The sequence below is a fragment of the Falco cherrug genome, chromosome 13, assembly GCF_023634085.1.
Source record: "Falco cherrug isolate bFalChe1 chromosome 13, bFalChe1.pri, whole genome shotgun sequence".
Lineage (NCBI taxonomy): Eukaryota > Metazoa > Chordata > Aves > Falconiformes > Falconidae > Falco > Falco cherrug.
This window is the reverse complement of record NC_073709.1, coordinates 30695793-30714248: the sequence shown is the minus strand read 5'-3', so window position 1 is coordinate 30714248 and position 18456 is coordinate 30695793. Positions and strand designations below refer to the sequence as shown.

General features: G+C 37.4%; 1 protein-coding gene across 4 annotated transcripts in view; it reads left to right on the top strand.

The window, feature by feature from the left end:
• The window catches only part of LCLAT1 (lysocardiolipin acyltransferase 1), a 117039-nt gene that overhangs the window by 8372 nt on the left and 90211 nt on the right, over positions 1-18456 (top strand). The window contains exon 3 of one of the 4 annotated variants that reach the window (XM_055725572.1): positions 14035-14153. The exons of the other annotated variants lie outside the window; for them this stretch is intronic. The gene's annotated coding sequence lies outside the window, so the exon portion shown is untranslated. The remainder of the gene's footprint in view (positions 1-14034; positions 14154-18456) is intronic. 4 annotated transcript variants of the gene reach the window in all.

Below are 18456 nucleotides of genomic sequence, written 5' to 3'. Positions count from 1 at the left end.
TCATGTGTTAGTATGATTTTCTTATGGTCTGCCTTCTCTCTACGCCTTTGCAGCTTGGCAGACCATCGCCCTTCTGCAACAGCACTTGCTGCAACAGCGCTTGCCACGTCCCTGAAGGGCTGTGGCAAATACTCACTTCCCTTTCTTTAAGGGAAGCTCTAAGTTACTCCCGTGTTGCCTGTGATCCCAAGTCTTGTTCATTTTACACATAAACAGTGGCTGTCTACCAGCTGTAAATATGGCTGTTTTTTCTTTTTTAACTTCATGTAAAGCATCCATAAATACCTGTTAAGCAAACTAGCACTGCACATACTGTCCATAGCTTTCTTATCATCAGTGCTAGGCATGCAGAATTAAGCTTGCTTTCAGAACAAAAGGTATCATTGTTGTGAGCAGAATGCTAAAATGAGTTTCCATGTTAGAAAGAAAGTCTCAATCATCTCTCACTGTGCCTTGAAATACAGAAATAGCTGAAAAAGGCATATTTAGGACAGGCTTTTGCTGAAGTTTAGAAGCATGTAATTCATTCTTAAACATAAAGAAACCTTAAAATTTAGGGAAATTGTCTAGTAGCTTTGGACTTCAGTGCAAGATATTCTTTATCTACAGTATTAACACAGATGATATTTACTAGAAGTATCAGAAAATGACATATTGGCTAGAAGATACACAAAAAATAGAAAATATGAGTTGCAAAATATCGTATATGGACTTCCACAGGCTGCAGAATATTTTGGAATGAAAATTTTCATCAGTACTGAAAATCATCTGATCTGGCAGAAGAGTAATATTTTAATGAATACTTATGACATGACAGGAGGAGAAAGAAATTATTAACAGATATTTCTTCATCACTTAAAGACTGCTGTTACTGCTGTAGCTCTCCAGCCATTTAGCTAAGGGTTTACAACCTTTACAGGGAGTATACGTTACAGACTGTAGGGCAAATGCCTTTGTTTGGTCTCAGTATCCTGGAACGATGCCATTTCCCAGGATTTTTTGCATGTGGGACCTTAGTTCTTCTGCATGCAACTGGTGCAAGTCTCCCAGCTCCTAAGAATTTGGGATTTGGTGTTTGTGTGCAGGAGTGGCCCACACTTAGGAGTTGCATCTTTTGTGAGACCTCAATGTCTGTCCTTCTCTTAAGAAAGGTTATGGTGTGCTTTTCTGCTGATTTCAATGTCTGGAATGATTTTAATGTTTGGAGTGAAGTTAGGCAGAACTTTCATTTCTGGTTTGGGAGCTATTTGATATAGAACCATCAATCTCTTGTTCTTAACTAGATGATTATTTGCTTCTTAACATCTCTTCCCTGAGCTGAACCTTACTAAGAGCTAAGATTTCTAATCTAACTAAGATTTCCACCAGACATTTACTGAAGAGCTAGAATGTAAGTGAAGTACATGGTTGGAATGAGATCTGGAGAGAAGCAAAGTTGTGGGCAAGTTTTTTTCCTTTTTCCAAATGTCAAAGCTTCAGCCACGTTAATAATATTTCTACAAAAACATTATTGGGCTAATTTAAAGCAAAACTCTAGAACTGTTATATCCCACATGGCATGAAACATTCATGCTCTTTTTTCCTGATGTATTAACTTCTTACACAGAAAGGAAATGAATTTTAGAAAGAATGTCATACATAAACCATTTGAGACATTCTCTGTTAAGGAAATACCAGCTGTCGAGAAAGATGCAGCCAATGTTGAGTTATATTAAAAACATTGTAAAGGAAATATTTCTCAAGGAAAAATGGATTAATTAAAACATTTTAACTATTTTTGCTCTGGAAGAAGGTTAGGGAAGTGCTATACAAGCCCCTTCTAAATGCAGCCAATATTAAAAGCCACTAATTTATTTTCTCAGAATGAAGTTGACTTAGGTAAGTTGTTCCTTAATGTAGTATAAAGACATTTTCTGTCTACAATGTAACTAGTAGGGGAGGAAAAAAAAAGACAAGACTTGGAGTCATTATACTTTATTAACTTCAAATTCCATAAGCTTGCTTTCATTGATTCTTCTTGATGGACAGAATTTATATCAAAAAGAAAATAGGTTATGTTTTAGGATTTTCATATTAATGTTTTTATTTGAAAATTGGCTCTTTTCTTAGTAATTCATAGCACCAGGAATCTTTATTTTGCTTCTGTAGAGGAAAATAGTGAAGTGCATATAAAAAGGTATCTGCATCAGGCATGAGAAATGTTAAATATGATAGGATTTACTCTTTCTTTAATCCAGTCTAGCCTGCTGGCTTTAAGGAATTTGTATGCTGAATATGCAGATTTAACGTAATGGTTTGAAATGGAAGCTTTGGATTTAATTGCCACTTTGCTCTTTTTCCCATTAATCTACTGATGCTATTACAGTTCTACCCTGAAATGTAGCAAATACAGAAACAGTTGTATCTGTCACCTGTCTAGATAATGCTCCATCATTATTATTATTATTTTTAAATTTAGGTAAAGAGGTTGAAAGAGATGCTTAGATGTTACATTTATGTGACCTACTTTGTATGTTGAGGTTTTTTTATTTTATAAAATCATAAATATTGTATATGAGAATGCTAGGTCTTCCTCTGTTTAAGATATCCTACCTTTTAATTGTAACTATTTTCTGGAAATTTATGAAGATCAGAGTGTTTTCTTTTGTTACTTAAAAATTTTAAAATTACACTTCTCAAGTTACATGATAGCTATTGGAGACAAGCAGCTGTTGTTGCAAATTCTCTTTGCACTAGGCTCATGATCTTAGACTTCGTTAAAATACCAACAGAAGCATAAGTACCAAATGATATATGGCCTAAATTTCTTAATGTCACCCACATCTTCATATTTGAATTGACAGTCTGTAATTCCGTTAACACGTTACCTTTTTTCTGCTTGAAAAACTTACTGTGCAGGATGGTTTGTATTTTAGGAATGCATTCAAGCTTTAAGGGATGTAGTATGAAGGACCCGTTTTACTTCTTGCACATGCTTGATGTATACTGAACTGAATAAAGACTATGGTCATCTGGAGGTTTCTTTAGTGAAATGCCACTGAAGAACTGAACTTTGCTTTTTACTTGATAAGCAAAACATGTAACGTTGTTGTTAACAATAACTAATTGTGATACTTGTACGGAATAGTAAGGTTTCAGGCTGGACACCTATAAAATAAAGCATGCAAAGCTTTCACAGCTGCAACTGAAGCTAATGGCAACTGTGAGTTGTGCTTGTGATGTACTGCACAGTGACAAATACTGGGAAAAAAATTAGTCTGGAAACATTCCAGATTAGGCAGACACAGTACACGTACTTTGTGCTGTGCATCTTGAGTTACAAAAATATAAATAGGAACTGTTGTGAAAATAAATTACTGACATGTAACATGTTCAGAGGGTAGTACAATGAGCATAATATGAAGGAAAAAGAAAGGATTTTTTGTCCTAGTATTTTAATGGCTTAGGCTAATTTTAGCACTATACTGTGAGAAGGGGCAGAAGAAATACAAAGTAATTTCTCCCTGTTAACCCTGCTGTCAAAGGATGTGCATTGGATGAGGCAGGGTTCCAGTTTGAAAACAACAAAACAAATAAACCAGCCAGGAAGGAGCAGCCTTAATTCTGATATTTGCTATAATATCTATATGTTTGATTGTGCGGCTTTGGTATCCCAAATGTTTTTTGAGTATAATGTAAAGGTAACAATTCATGAACAGTGTGCTGGGTGGTGCTGAATGCTCCTGATGTTTTCACTGTGGATGTAGCTAAGTGCAATTATGCTGTGGATGACCCCTTACTAAAGGGGATGTTCTCCCTCGTGTAAATTCTGATGGTGCTGTATAAGACCTAAATGCTTTTCAGGCTGAAACTGTCTATTGTATGTTAAGCTCCCACAGAATCACTTCATCTGTAGTCTGAGACTATGCTTTACTGGCAATCTGTTTTATTGTATGCAAAATTATAGATATCTGAGATCAATACTGACTCCAAAGAGAAGTAACTAGACAGAGTACCTGAATATAGTGTCAAGACCACTAATCATGTCACGGTTAGAAAAAAATCTGTCAGTTTTCCAAGTTATTTCTACAGAGCAGTTAACGATTGTAAATGATTCTGCAGTTTGACTGAATTACACAGATTCTGTTTTATCCTCTCACTTAAATCTTGCTTTTGTCCAGAGTGAAATAGTTCTTAGTGTATTTACATATGCGTGGTTAAGCATATGGTCATTCTTCCAAGGAGAAGTAAGAAGGAAATAACCTCTTCTAATCTGCCAATTCACATTTTGAAATTTTCTTTATAGTAACTCTTGTGAAAATTGTATTAGCCATCTAGGACCACGTTTTTCAATTTTAGTCTGATGCCTCTGCAATCAAGATGAAGGATTTTGATTGGGATGCTTTTCTTCTGAGAAATTATTACTGAACCACTGTGCATTGATTGACTTTTGCTGTCTAATTGGTGATAAGACAGGTTTGCCCAATTTTGTTTGCTTTCATGGTGAAGTTAAGCCTAAAAATGTACTTGAAGTTATTTGATCTAAATACATCTTAAGTCTTTTATAGTATTTAGAATGAGACAAAGCTTATTTGGTGAACTGGCATCTTTACAGGTGAATAACTTGGAGAGTTTCATTTTGAATGAGGTGTGAAGCCCAGAGTTTTAGTTTTATCCTACTTTTATCAGTTAAATCTTTTCTGCAGCTGTTGATTGAGGACACAGTAATCATCTTTACAGCTACATCTGATTACATATTACAATTAATATCCTGAATCCTCTGCCAGTGAGAAATAATACTCCTCTATGCACTTTGAAAGTAAGAACTTCTGGGGGAAAAAAGTTATTGCTACAAAGTGTATTTCCGTTATCTGTCCTGCATAACAGAAAGTGACTGAATTATATTATCAAAGTGTTTAACGACTTTACCCAAATTGCAGTTTGTAGAAGTTCTTTAATAGGGCATCTTGCAGGTGAGTTGAGCTGGCTCTTAAAGCATAGGAAAACCTACTTTCAGTTTAAAAAGGTCATTTATGATATATCTTGATGTAATTTTCCATCTATATGCATGATATCTTTATCTGATGGTATAGAAGCTAGAGATGGAAAGTTATAAAGAGAAATTATTTGACTACATTAAGTGTTACGGGACAACTGATAGATGACTTCCATTAGCCATGTTGTGCTGAACTGCAGCCAGCCGTTTTGCAATATTTTAAATCCCTAACATTCCTGAACAACTGGAGAAAAATCCTTTTCTGATATTCCTTCTAAAAAGGATTATTATTTATTTTTGTTGTAGTTTCGTCTAAGAATTTCAGTGAAGTATCAGGAAATTATTACATTTTTCCTTAGTGACTAATGCAGTCAAACCTGATTTGAAGCTTGGAATCTGTTACCAGTAAAAAAGACTTACAATTATGCTGTTAGAGGTTTTGAATCCCTTTAGTTTCTTATTTCCTGTAAAATACCTAAAATCCCACCAGTCTAAGTCATAACCTATTTATCTATACACCTTATTTGTATTTGTTGGATAGAGAGTCCTGTAAGAGCAATCTTGTGCAAAGCTAGTTTTGCAAGTTTTTCCTTGTTCAGTTCATTACACTTGTGTTGATGCTTTTCCATTTCCAAACACCATCAAAGTTTCCAGTTTATCAACATTTTGAGGTGCAGAAAGTGATTGGTTTGAGTTTCTTTGTGCTGTATTGTTTGAAGATAAGATGTGTCTGTAGGAGCTGCCAAACTGAAGCCTGAAGCAATGCCAGGACATTTATGCTGAGTTTACTAGAGTGCCTTTCTCTACTTTATTTCTTGCTCCGTCACCATTAATCTCTTTCTTCTTTGCTACAATATTAGTTATTAAAAATTATGATGTCCTAAGAAATGCTTATCAAATAACTTCTCATTGGTTTGTTTATTATATCCTTTTTGTACTGCACATTACTGTAAGATTGTTCTGGAAAGCACTATGAAAAAGTAATGGCTTAATATAAATAAACGAAAAGGATCTTTCAGCTGTTGCTTGTATCTTCTGGTTTCCTGAAATGTTTGGTATTGGTCCTGTTACTAAAATGTGGAGGGAGAGGGAAATGTTGTAAAATTAGTGAACTTTTTTTTGGGGGAATATATTTACCTTTTACTGAAGTAGTTTGAACTAATTTGTGAGGCCATACTATGACACAGAATTATTAAGACTTTATACACACTACAAAAAGCTTTAGAATTGAGAACAGTTTCACCTGTTTCCCTCCTGTCATTTATTTTGGGCAATGACTGGTATGAAAATGATGTCTTTATTTTCGTGATCTTCATGTTTTGTCTTTTAATCTCTTGTTAGTTTTTCTCTCAGCCTTGCAATATTGCAAAACAACACTATGAGTTTAATTATTTGCTAAACTGTTTGAAATGGAGCTGGGGACTGGTGAATTTTTAAGTGACTTCATAGTTTCTTAATTTTGCAGCTAGCAGGGAGGTATTTTCAGAATCATCGGCGTAATTCAGAGTTTCCTAAAAGTTGGCCTTAATTATTCTGGTTGGAGTTAGGACCAGGCCCAAAGGAATTATTCTAGTGATTAAAGATGGAAACTCCCTCATGCTGAATTTGGAGGGCCATAAGCTGTCTTTATCCTTCTTGTAGAAACTATGCAGCATCTAAAGGCACACTCAGGGGCTTAACTTCCCAGCTAGTAAGGATACTCTGGATGCTTGCAGAAATGTTTAGGATCGAGACCCTGCACAAACGCGTACTAGATGTACTGGAGAGAGCTCAATGAAGGGCAACAAGGATGATGAAAGGACTGGAACATCTGACGTATGAGGAAAAGCTGAGAGAGCTGGGACTGTTCAGCCTGGAGAAGGGAAGGCTCAGGGAGAGGGGCTACAAATACCTGCGGGGAGGGTATGGAGAGGGCAGGGCCAGGCTCTTCTTAGTGGTGCCCGGTGACAGGACTAGAGCCAGTGGGCCTAAACTGAAACAGGTCAGAAAACATCTTTTTCCTGGGAGGTTAAGTGAGCACTGTCAGAGGTTGCCCAAGGAGGTTATGGAATCTACCTCAGAGACCAGGCACTGTCCTGGGGGACTGGCTGGAGGGGGTCCTGCCGGAGCAGGAGGGTGGGACCAGATGACCTCCAGAAGTCCCTTCCAGCCTCAGCTGTTCTGTGTGATTCTGTTGTGCAAATGTCATACAATCTTCATTGGTTTGAGATCACCCATGGGTGATTAGCAGGGGAAGATGATTCTCCTTAAAATAAAAGATACCTGACTTACTCCTTTAAAGCTCTTATCAGCTTCAGAGGAGATAACTACTTAGCTTAAAGATGCAGAACAAGGAGTGTTATTTGTGTAACAAGGTCCCTTTCCACTTTTTAGTCTTAGGAATCATGTGAAGTGAGAACTGAAGTGGCGGTTTCAGTTGCTGTTAGAGCAATTTAAATGTACATTGTAACTAAGCCACCATAGGAAAATAATTATTTTTTCCTGAGGGAGGAAGGACATAAGCGCTTGCTGTGTACTGTGTTTTGTTCTACACTATTTTCTCTTCTTGTGTACTGGTCTTGCACTATAAGAAGGGAGAGAAGGGCTTGAAACACAGGAAAATGTGGTTGTTAAGCCACAAAAAAAATAAGAGGTTTCAACAGCATGCATAGTATCAAACCCAATTTCTTTCGTTCTTGATTTTGCTTTCATTTTGAGAGTGACAGTTTAAAGAAAATGATAAAGTTACTTTCCTTTAGGTGACGGAAATCTGCTTGTCTTTTTTGTAATGAAAGTGCTCCCATTTTGAAATGCTTGTTTATTTTCACAAGTTTGGAGCAGCTTTAAATTCAGTGACTTCAAAATGTGCCTGTACATTTTAATTGGCCTTCTTGACACACACTTTGTTGTTAAATGAAACATTTTTATTGGCACAAAAATATTTGCCCCACCTATTTTCATTTGCAAGTGGTGAGAACGGTAACATTAAGGGCTGTTTAAAGTATATGAAGTGAGTTCTGGGGTCATTCCCCACCTGTTGTTTATTTTGGTTTATGCAAGAACAGTGAAAAGTAATAATGTTGGTGAAGTTCTGCCATCTGCGTAGTGGTTTTGGAGGGTAACATCACTGTGTCCTGTAAAATGTAGATTTAGACGGTTTACAATTCAGCAGGTTTGGTTGGCTTCTTCAAGAAAAACTTGGGACTTTTAGAACAATGAACAGTGAATGTTGGCATGAAAGGTCACTTCTTAGCCTTAAAGTAACCTGGAGTACATTGTACTGAATTATGGAACAAAAGACTGTAAATACAGAAAATCTTTGATTAACTTTTCCTTTTCAAAGTGTCTTGACCTTTGAGTTCCCCTAGCTGACATTTTTAGAAGACTTTTAGTATTATTTCCTTTCACTTTAAAGGGTTTATTTGCATATTTGCTCCCACATATTGCATTGTCATCTTCTCTGCCATTTGATTTTCTTCAGCTACAAACGGCATCTACGTGTCATATCAGCATGGTTACTGTAGTGATACAGTCCTTTTATATAAAATTCTAGAAATGTATTTGCATTTCTGTAAGTAGATGTTATCTTGGTAAGCAAAAGAAAAATAAAGGAAACAGGAGTGAAAAAGGGGGGGGGGGGGGGAGAAAGCAAAGCTGATAAGCAACTACAAAAACATTTGAAAGACAGCCTAACATTCAAATTAGGAGTAAATCACATAGGATTCACATCATGTATCTTTCTATTTTTAGTTTTGAAATTATTAGCTGCATTTTCTATTTAAAAGTAATGACATATTTAGTCAGACTTAATGCAAGTGAATCATAGTATTGCATTGTTATTGTATAACATAGTCATTGTTGGTTGTGTTTCTTGTACTCTTTGTAATTTGGAGGGGAAAAAAACCCCTTCTCTGTGCTCTGGAAATTGCTCAGACATTTCATAGTCTGGGGTGGTGATGAATAAATTACACTATAAATAATGCAGGCAACAGGAATACATATTTTTGTTAGACTAGACTTCTCCAGTTGACATCTTTCTTTCCTTTTCTTTACACGCTCCCTGTGGTGTCAGCAACGTAGGCTGTATAAGATTATGAATAACTTTTTTACAAGGAATTATTGCAGACTTGATCTTTTTACATGACTGTTCGTACTGGTTCTACTGTCTAAGCTGGTAGCTCCCAGCTGTTCTTTAAAGGTCATGCTAGCAGTGCCTATTAATGTGGCCATGTCCTTCCTCTCCCCGGTTCCTATCCTGCTGTTGCTGCTGCAGAATGGCAACTTCTTCCAACAGTTAAAGGTGGATTAAATCCAAGTAGTTGGCACCTTGGCCAGCTGGCCAGCTCAACATCATCTTCCTGGGTTGGAGAGACAGCATCCCTTGCTCTATAATAGCTGTCTGAACAAACCCCAGATGTAAGGTCTAATTTTCTCCTTGGTACTTTTCTTCCTCTTTAATACTACGTTCCCTGAAGCCTTGAAGTTGTTTTACACAATCTGACGTACTGTTTGCAGCTAACTGCTTTCTAGTAAGATAGTCCATAAAATGGAAACTTTTCCTTAAAACAGGGTACAGAGTATAGACTTTTTAATTTTATTTTAAAGATTCCAAGAGAAGGTTGGAGGGTGGTGATGAGAATCGCTGGCCCTTTGCTGTTGGGAAGGTTATGGGATTTTTAATCACCTCACTTCGCACTGACCACCTGCTACGGATAGCTGAGCAAAACTGAGGGTGGGATTTGACCCTTTGTTGCTTGAATGGGCAAGTTGTCTGGCAGCTGTCAGTCCTTTTCCTTTATGGGTTTGGATACTCAGCAAGAGTGAAGAAGGGTTTAAAGATTGCTGATAGAACAAAGGGATTTGGTCTGTTTATATAGCAAACAAGATCAGCCTGCTAGTGAATGAGTAATGCTAAGAAGGATATAAGCCCATGTATTTTATGTCTTAAGATAAATGTTAACAGAAACTAAGAATAAACTCGCCATCATTACCTACTGCAGGCTTTCTTCCTGTGCCTTCTTGTGAAGTACATGGTTCAAGTCACTGTTGGACAGGATGGCTGGGGGAACTGCTGCTGATTCAGTTTGGCAATTTCTGTGGTTTTTCCACTGGTCATTTCTTTCTTCGACATCATACAAGATAACAAAGTCTCTTAGGTCAAGACACTGTAAATATTCATTCTCCATAAATGTTGTTCTGTTAAACACAAGTCAGATCTGAGTTTACAGAATCCTTTCTTTCTTCAGCCTGGGCAATTTTCCAGTTTTCTGAGGGCAAGCAGCCCAGCAAACACTCCTTCAGACAATTCCTCATCTTTCTCCTTTTTCCAGAATGAAAATCCAAAAATATCAGCAATGGGGGCCAAATAACAAAGGAAAAGTGGGTGTTGCCACTTCTTGCCAGATTTTTTGTAAATGTTCCTCTCCTTTCCCTATCCCAGAATAATAACAAAACTTCTCAAAGAATCCACAAAATAAACCAGACTCTTTCAGCCTCTGATCTAATTTAGAGTAGATGCCATAATGAAAATGCTATAGAACAAGTACTGTAAAGCGTATACTTTTTATCTGACTGTTAAGGTTTTATTCATCTGTAAAGGCTGCAAGACATTCTAGGGTAACTGCTAGGTCCCTGGTGCTCAGCTGTTATTCCTGTTTCTAGGGTATTGACTGGGTTGATGCTAGTTGCTCTTTTACTTAAGAGTGAGGAGTCTTACCTGAGACATGAGTGGGTAGATTCCATAGTTTAGGCCAGACTGGAGTGAAATTCTGTCATGAGGAGCTAGAAAACCAGGGGATACAAGCTCCAGAGAGAGTGATTGTAGGCTGGAGGTTCTCTGGTCCATGTCTGCTTGTTCCCCCTCCAGCTTCAGTGACGCGATCAGTAGTAGTAAGTAGGGTGAGGGGGTTCGGTAGACAGTGAGATCTGGGGATTGGTGTTAAGCAGACCAGATGTGGGATTAGAAACCAAGCTGTGCTGGCAGTATGAGATAATAGAACTGAAAAGCCAAAGATCACTGCTGAGAAGCAAGATCAGAAACTAAGGCAGAATGACAGCAAGAGGGACAGGAAGCAGGTTTTTGGAGCAATAACCAGGATGTTATCTGCAGCTGCAGAGTAGCTGTTTGGGTTTCTTCTATACCAGATGTGTGTGGCAACCATGAATGGAGTTCACAGGGTCAGTTCTTTAACTCATTGAACATTGGTGGCTGGCTGCAGCTTGTCTGTCTTGAGTCACGTGTGCTGCCGTTTTCTACAGGTCATTCTTATTTTAGTTTAAATTCTTGGGGTTACAATGAATTCACTGTTGTGAAGGTTTAAAGAGATTTTTTTTTTTTTAACCCAATGGTGTTTTATATCAACAAGTCATTGAACTTAATCGTGTTCATACGTGTGGTAGGAAAGAACAGTTTCTTCATCAGTGGTATTACTAGAGGAAGTTCTGCTGCATTCAAATTCTGTGAGATTGCTGCCTTTTGATCAGTCAGATCTACGTGATTGATCTGTATAATGCAGTGACTGTGTGTGAGCTGTACCATGACATATTCAAAGAATTAATAATTAATGCCTTGAAACCATTCCTACCTGTGTGAGTCATGGTGGGACTTGTGACCTCCCTAAAATGTATTTTGAGGATCGTAGCTGTGAGCATTCTCCAAAGGGCAAGTATCTGTGAAGTATTTCCAGGTCGATGACTGTCAGAGTGGAATTCTTCAATTAGAGGCAACAGCCACCCAAACTGAGAAATAGTCTGGAATCTGAGGACCATGTCTGTGTAAGAAAAGAGTTTTTCAGTTTTTTTGCTTCTGTTTTGATTTTGATTGCTAATACGGTTTTTGGTTTGTGGGTTTTTTTATTTTTTATTTTTATTTTGGAGAGTGCAAAAGCTAGAAAATTCAATGCCTCTATTCCAGGCAGTGTCTCATTGGAAGACTCCTGGAAAACCACACTTGTTCTAGAGACAAACATAATGTCATTTCAGTAGCAGAATCCCTTTGTGAGCCTCCTGGGAACAAATATTTTGCATGAAGACTCCATTTTTCTTGTTCTGAATTCAAACAAATTACCGTGCAGACTATTTGTGGTAAACTTTTCTTGAGAAAGCCTTGAGAATCAAGGCTGAATCTGAGTGCTGTTTAGAAACTGTAAGTGTGAGAACAGGTAAATGTATTGAGCAGAGAGTGCTGTGCCTTGGTTTTCTGAGAAGCTGGGAATATCAGTGTCCTTTAGAGCTTCCAGCTGGTGTTTCCATCTGTTCTCCAGACTGTTGTGCTCTCCATAAAAAAGTATGTTGACCTGGAACAGCAAAGCAGCTTGCTTTTTCTTTCTTTAATTAGGTGGTGACTTAAGATATTTACAGAGGAAAGAATAATTTGCTTAAGCGAATTGATAGTAAGGGTGTTGAGGACCTCTCTTCATCTCTAGGGATCTTTTTGTCCCCTTTTGTGTCGGAACAAGCCCAAGTTTTTTGTTTCTGTAGTGCAGAGGCAAAGATAGAAGGCTGGCTCAGAGTGTCAGAGAGGGAACCAAGACATAAATCCAAATGACCTTATTGGGACTTTGACACATTTACTTTCCAGCTGATTGAGAACATAGCCACAAGGAGAACGTGCTTGGGAATTTTCCACCTGCCCATTTGATGCAGGACAAGAAAGAAACCATTCATTTCCTGACGGCATGTCTGAAAACTGGAAGTGGAATGATTATTTAATGGGGGTTTGGCAATTTGATTCATAGGTTTTGAATGCTTGTAGTTGCCAGTTCTTGATGCAATACATTTTTTATTTATTTATTCCATGAATAAAAAGGTGCAACAGACAAATCTGCAGGGTGTCAGAGCATACTGTGGTCTACTCTGTTTTGTTCTTCCTCTGATAGCATGATAGATAAAAGTATTTTGAGGCCTGTCCTCTTCCATCAAGCCTCTGGGAAAGAAAAAAGAAAAGGTGGGAGAGGGGGGACTAAGCATGGAAAATTTTATAAAATTGCTCATGGGTTTCCTTTTCATGTGAAATTTCCCTGAAATTTTCCCCATGACTCATTTCCTGCTTTAGTCCTTTTTAAGTCCATAGCTTGGGCTTTTTTTTTTTTTTTTTTTCCTCCAAGACAAAAGGTAGCTTTTTCCTGTCCAGTGTGACATGGATTTTGCAAAGGTGTATATTCCGTGTTGAAGTTATGCTGCATCTTCTGAGTGCTTAGACATTGCAGTCTATTCTCCATAGGGACAGGTGCCCTCTTTTCTCTAACTTCTCTTTAAGGCTCATGAGCAAAGAGGGGAAGCATGGAATAAACTTCCAAAGAAAACTGGTATCAGAGGTGTGTTGTGCGAGGGAAGAGGTGGTGGGAGGTAGAATGTTTTATTTTACCAGATGTCTATTGGTTGCCAAGGTCTTGTGCCAACAGAAGGTGACTGAGGGAATTTCTTATGGTTTCATAGCTTCTGACTTCTCAGTTTTTAGTTCACTCTTTCTGCTGGATATAGACTTCTCTAGAACTCATTCCCTGAAATGCTGCCTGGCAGCTTCTGCGGTGGTAAGGGCAGCTCTTTTCTGGATCAAAAACTGGCATGACTAATTCTTTTTTGTTGGAGAAACAGAAATACTGTCCAATGTGAGAGATGTAAAAGGCTGATAGAACGCCGGAGTCCTTTACCAATGTATAGTCATTGCCACTCATATGTTCTATGGAATCCATAAATACTTTACTTACTGTGAATGTATCTAGTCTGACCAAACTCTTGGACATGGTTAAAGCTCTACAACGTAACTTTCCTTATGAGGAGAAAAACATAATTGAGACTCTTAGGGTTCTTCTAGTACCTGTAAGGTAGAGCTTACGACTTTTGTAGAAACATGCACAATGATATATAGTATGTTCTTCTACTGCAATTAAAGTTTAGTATAACAATTCAATACATCTGAAGCATTGTGAGCCCTTGAAGATCTTGGCAGTGTGTTTTGGAATATCTTATTCCATAAAAGTTTGTATGATCTGATCGCCGAACTATCTGAATAATCCTTGCAGTGAATTAAGACCTGTCCTCTTTTTCCTCTCTTCTCTCACCCCCCACCCCCCTTCTAGGATTCAGATCAACCATATTATTTACGAGACCTGAGTCTGTTGAAAAAGCGTGTGATCTCCCTAGTGAAACTCTTTCAATTCTAAATGATTAATTTGTTGGAAAATGAAGCTTAAATACTGTAAGTAAAATAGCCTGCAGAGGTTAATTCAGTTTTGATCTATGCATTGGTAGTATCTTTGATTTATATGAACACATGCTACTTTTTCTTAACTAGCTCTTTCCTTTCTCTAAACTTACAAGCCACCAAATGGAGAGCCTTGAATGAAGAATGTAGCTTACGCTTTAATTAGAAACATACCTACCTGTCCTGCTCATAAGCAGTGCAGTCATCCTGATGTTGAAAATGTCATGGTTAAACTTCTTAATCCCTTATGAAAAAGGAGCTTATTTTGTATAGAAATTATGCTGACTACTTAGGCTCTTTTCATATCACTAACAGCATAATTTCTACTAGTTGGATAAATTACTACATCTGAAACATGTTTGGGATACCTGAAAAGGCAGTCTTAAAGAACAAATTGAAAGCTGAAATCCAAAATAAGATTGAATTAAAATAATAATAAAAAATAAAACTATCCCACACACACCCTCCCGCCCCAATACAACTAGAGAAATCTTCCCTGCATTAACTTGCAGTAACCATGTCATAGGCACTTGCAAATACTGAAAGTGGCAATTTCCTCGAGTGGCAATGCTGGCTTCGTTCCCCCTTCTAAAATGAGGGGAGTTTTCCATCCAGGAGTAGGTAGATGTATTGCAGCTCACTTTTGATTTAGATGTGTTTATGCATTTCCACGTGTAAAGTGTAAATTCGTAGCTCATTTTGAAGTATGAGTACATCTAAGCAGTGATAGATGCTATTTAGCTGTTTGCTCCACCAGATAGAAACGCTGAGTAAAAACTTGCTGCTGTGTTTGATTTTTACAATCCTGTTTTTATGTTCTTGTCTCTGAATATACATATAGCTGTATTTGTTGAAAGGCCAAGTTCTTGTAAATCAGATGCGTGCTCAGAAAGACTCTTGATAAACTAGGAAAACTAAATTTCCCAGCTTGTTCACTGTTTACTCTTTTGAGTTATGAATAAATTGGCTGAAGACAAATGTGGCTCTTTCAGAGTCAGCCACATACAAGCAAATCCCAGTGAGTATAGTTGTCATGACAAAAGGTGAATTTTTTTCAGATCAATGGGACACTTCAAATATTACCATTTTATTGACTGTACTAAATAGTCCATTATTGAGGACTGGTAGCCTATTGCTAATGTATTTTACGCATATATATGTGAAGAGTGTGTATGGGGCCTGAAGCTGGGGTCCTTATGGCAATAGTAACAGATTACATCCTTGACACTATTAGAGAGTAAGGGGTTAACCTCACAGCATAGTGAGTAGAGAATCTTTGTCTGAGGTGTTTTGTCACCTGTAGGTTAATTTTTTTTTTAATTTATAATTTCTTTTGAAAATAGAACTGGCTAAGGGAAGATTCTGGTGGTGATGGCAATGCTTGCCCAGCGTGCATCTGGCCTAGGATGGTCTTTGAATACGTGTGTTTATATGGAAAATAAGTTTGGTTGGTCAAATTCAGTAGTGTAAGTGTTTACTGTTCATGATATATTCTGTTTATCCACTTTACCAAAATGAAGACTGAAATTTCATGGTTAGCTTGCAGTTGTCTTTATGGAAACAAAACTATTAAATCAGAACATGGGTCAATAGCCTAATAGTGGATGATGTTCGGTATCCGTGTGCTGGTATTTTCAAACCTTTTGGAAGGCTGTTCTAGGCAAACTATTGTTGGCTGAGTGAACTGAACCGAACAGCCTTCCATAAACATTTGATTAAATGATCTAATGATATCTTCTGGCTTTAAACTTTGGGGAGGACAAGCCCATGACAACTAAAATACAGTTTGACTCTTAACACAGTTTTATCCAAATGTCTTTTGGTGGCATTGATGGAAGAATATTCTTTTGTATGTTTAAGTCAGCAGGAACAAACTGAAAGAAAATTGAGGAGGGAACTATTTTGCAGAAGCACTTTTGCAAACTTTTTTTTCATTGCTGAAGTTTGTTATGACTGCACATGTTTAGTCACTTCTTGTATGTAAAGAAAAAGTGACCATGAAAATTGCCATTTTTCTATCCTTCTCATATGTAAATGTTACCAAGTCTGATAACCTGGGTCTTGAACTGATCTCTAAAACAGCTCAAAAGGGTTAAACTTCATTATTTGCTGAAACTTTGTTCAAAATGCCAGGTTGTGTGGGTGTACAGCAGTAGTTGCATGTTCTTGTAGGAGAACCTTTATTCATAACAGGAAACTCTTCCAGGGCATCTTGTACCTTGTTCCTTCCCTCCCTTTTCTCACAAGGAAAATTTAAAAAAATACTGCCTGCATAGTACTTTACATTTGGAGGGTTCTAATGTCACAAAAATGTGAAAAGAGAGAGGCATCCCTGAGGTTAAGTGTCTCTTTAGTTTTTCCTACACTGATTGCAAATTTTACTCAGAAGTTCAAAGATATTACCCCCCTGTAGATCAAGCCTCCATGAAAATAAGCTGTGTATGTATTTGCTGCTTCATAGGAAGAGGAAGTGGAGTTTTCTTTTGTAAAATTAGATTATAGGATCAGCCTACTGAATGGAGTGAGATGGGATGGGGAATGAGGGGGAGTAATTTCAGTGACCCAACTTAAGGTACTTATGTAAATGCCCAAAATGAAATGAAGGAAATCCTCCTTTGATGGATTGGTACTAGGCTTGGCAAATTCAAAATTGCATAAGGTAGTTTTGATCCAGGATTTTGAAAGTCTGTACTACTTTGCCGGTGTGAAGCAGAAGGCAGCTAATTTCTTTTCAATTTAATCTGTTTCTGTCAAAGATTTGAAAAAAATCAACAACCAAACCCTTACTCCAGAAACACAGTAATGTTATTGTAGTATACACACAAAAGACGTGAAAGCAGACTTAAAAGGCGATTCTTACAATTGCTTCAATTCTTTTGGTTTCAGTATGTATTCAAGCTAAAACACTTGAAGGGATGCTCCTTTACATAAGCACCTCTCCTCTGGAAGCTGCTTGTGGTTTAATGTTTCATCACAGTAATGGCAGCTCCTATGTGCTGCCAAGAGACCATTACTTTTTCTTGTGCTCAGGCTGTTCCAGTGAGATACCTTTAAGGTGAGAAAATGCATATTTAAGAAATTCTGTCATCACTGCCTATGCGGCGAGAGCGCTTTGTGTGAACTTCTTACCCCATTCCACCCAAGTATAATTGCTGCTGTTTCTATGGAACGACGTTCATTTAAAAAAAAAACCAACCAAACAACCAGAACAAAAAAACCGGATAAAATAAAACCAAATACTGAAATAATTTGTGATTTACAAGAAAGGTTTTAGAACTGGGTTATGTAAATAATAAAGATTATTTGATTGTAAATACTATGTCTACAAAAAGTGTTTTGGTTTCTGCAAGGAATCAATGGGAAGGTCCAACTGATGTTGTTAGAAAATGGGTTGTTCCATAATAAAACCTTGATACTTTGAATCTTTTGGGTTTGTCCCCTAATGATACTCCTTTCAAAGCACCAACTGCAGCTTTACCGCCACATCATTTGCCTTATGGAAATAGATCAAAGCGAAGCACATGCTGAGGCTAGTGCAGGGCCATGCGTGTGCTGTTTGACCAGCCAGCTGCTTCCAAACAAAATTTATACAGCTATATTATTTCAATGTACTTTTTGAAAAGACTGTTAACCTGTCATATGCCTAAACTGGTGAAGGTGGAGGAGGATCTGAAAATGCTGATTTTTGGTGACTGTTTAACTTAAAAGGCAGAAACTACAAAGGTGTCACAATTTTTTCCCCTCCTGTTTCCCATTCTTTATAGCAAAAAAAAAAAAAACCCCAAAAAAACCAACCCCAAAAACAAATTAAAAGAGAACTTGGATTAATAGTAAGTATGGGCAGTAGTATCTTTTAATACAAACGGAATTACTGGATGCATTGCCCATAAAACTTTTCTAAATATTGATATAGAAGGTTGCTTACATTTCTTCATACATGCAGATTCAGGGCAGAGGGAGAGTCAAGTCTTAAAAGAATAGTTTCATGAACATTTGTCTTCAGTGTAATTTTCTGAATACTCTGTTCTGACATTCTTAGCAGTACATCAAAACTAGTAATCAGATTTAATTGCTCAGCAATCCTTGACATCACTTAGTCCAATGATTGATTCCTTTTACCAGCATTACTTTAATAATACATCTGTTTGATCCCAAAAGAAGAGATCTTTTTTAGAAGTTGTTGTGAAAGCTTCTTTTCTTACTGTAATGGTTCAACAAAATGCTCAGCTGCGGCTGAATTGGAAAGGAAACACACGTTGTTGTAGCTTGTATCTATGTTGGAAAAAAATTTTCAATA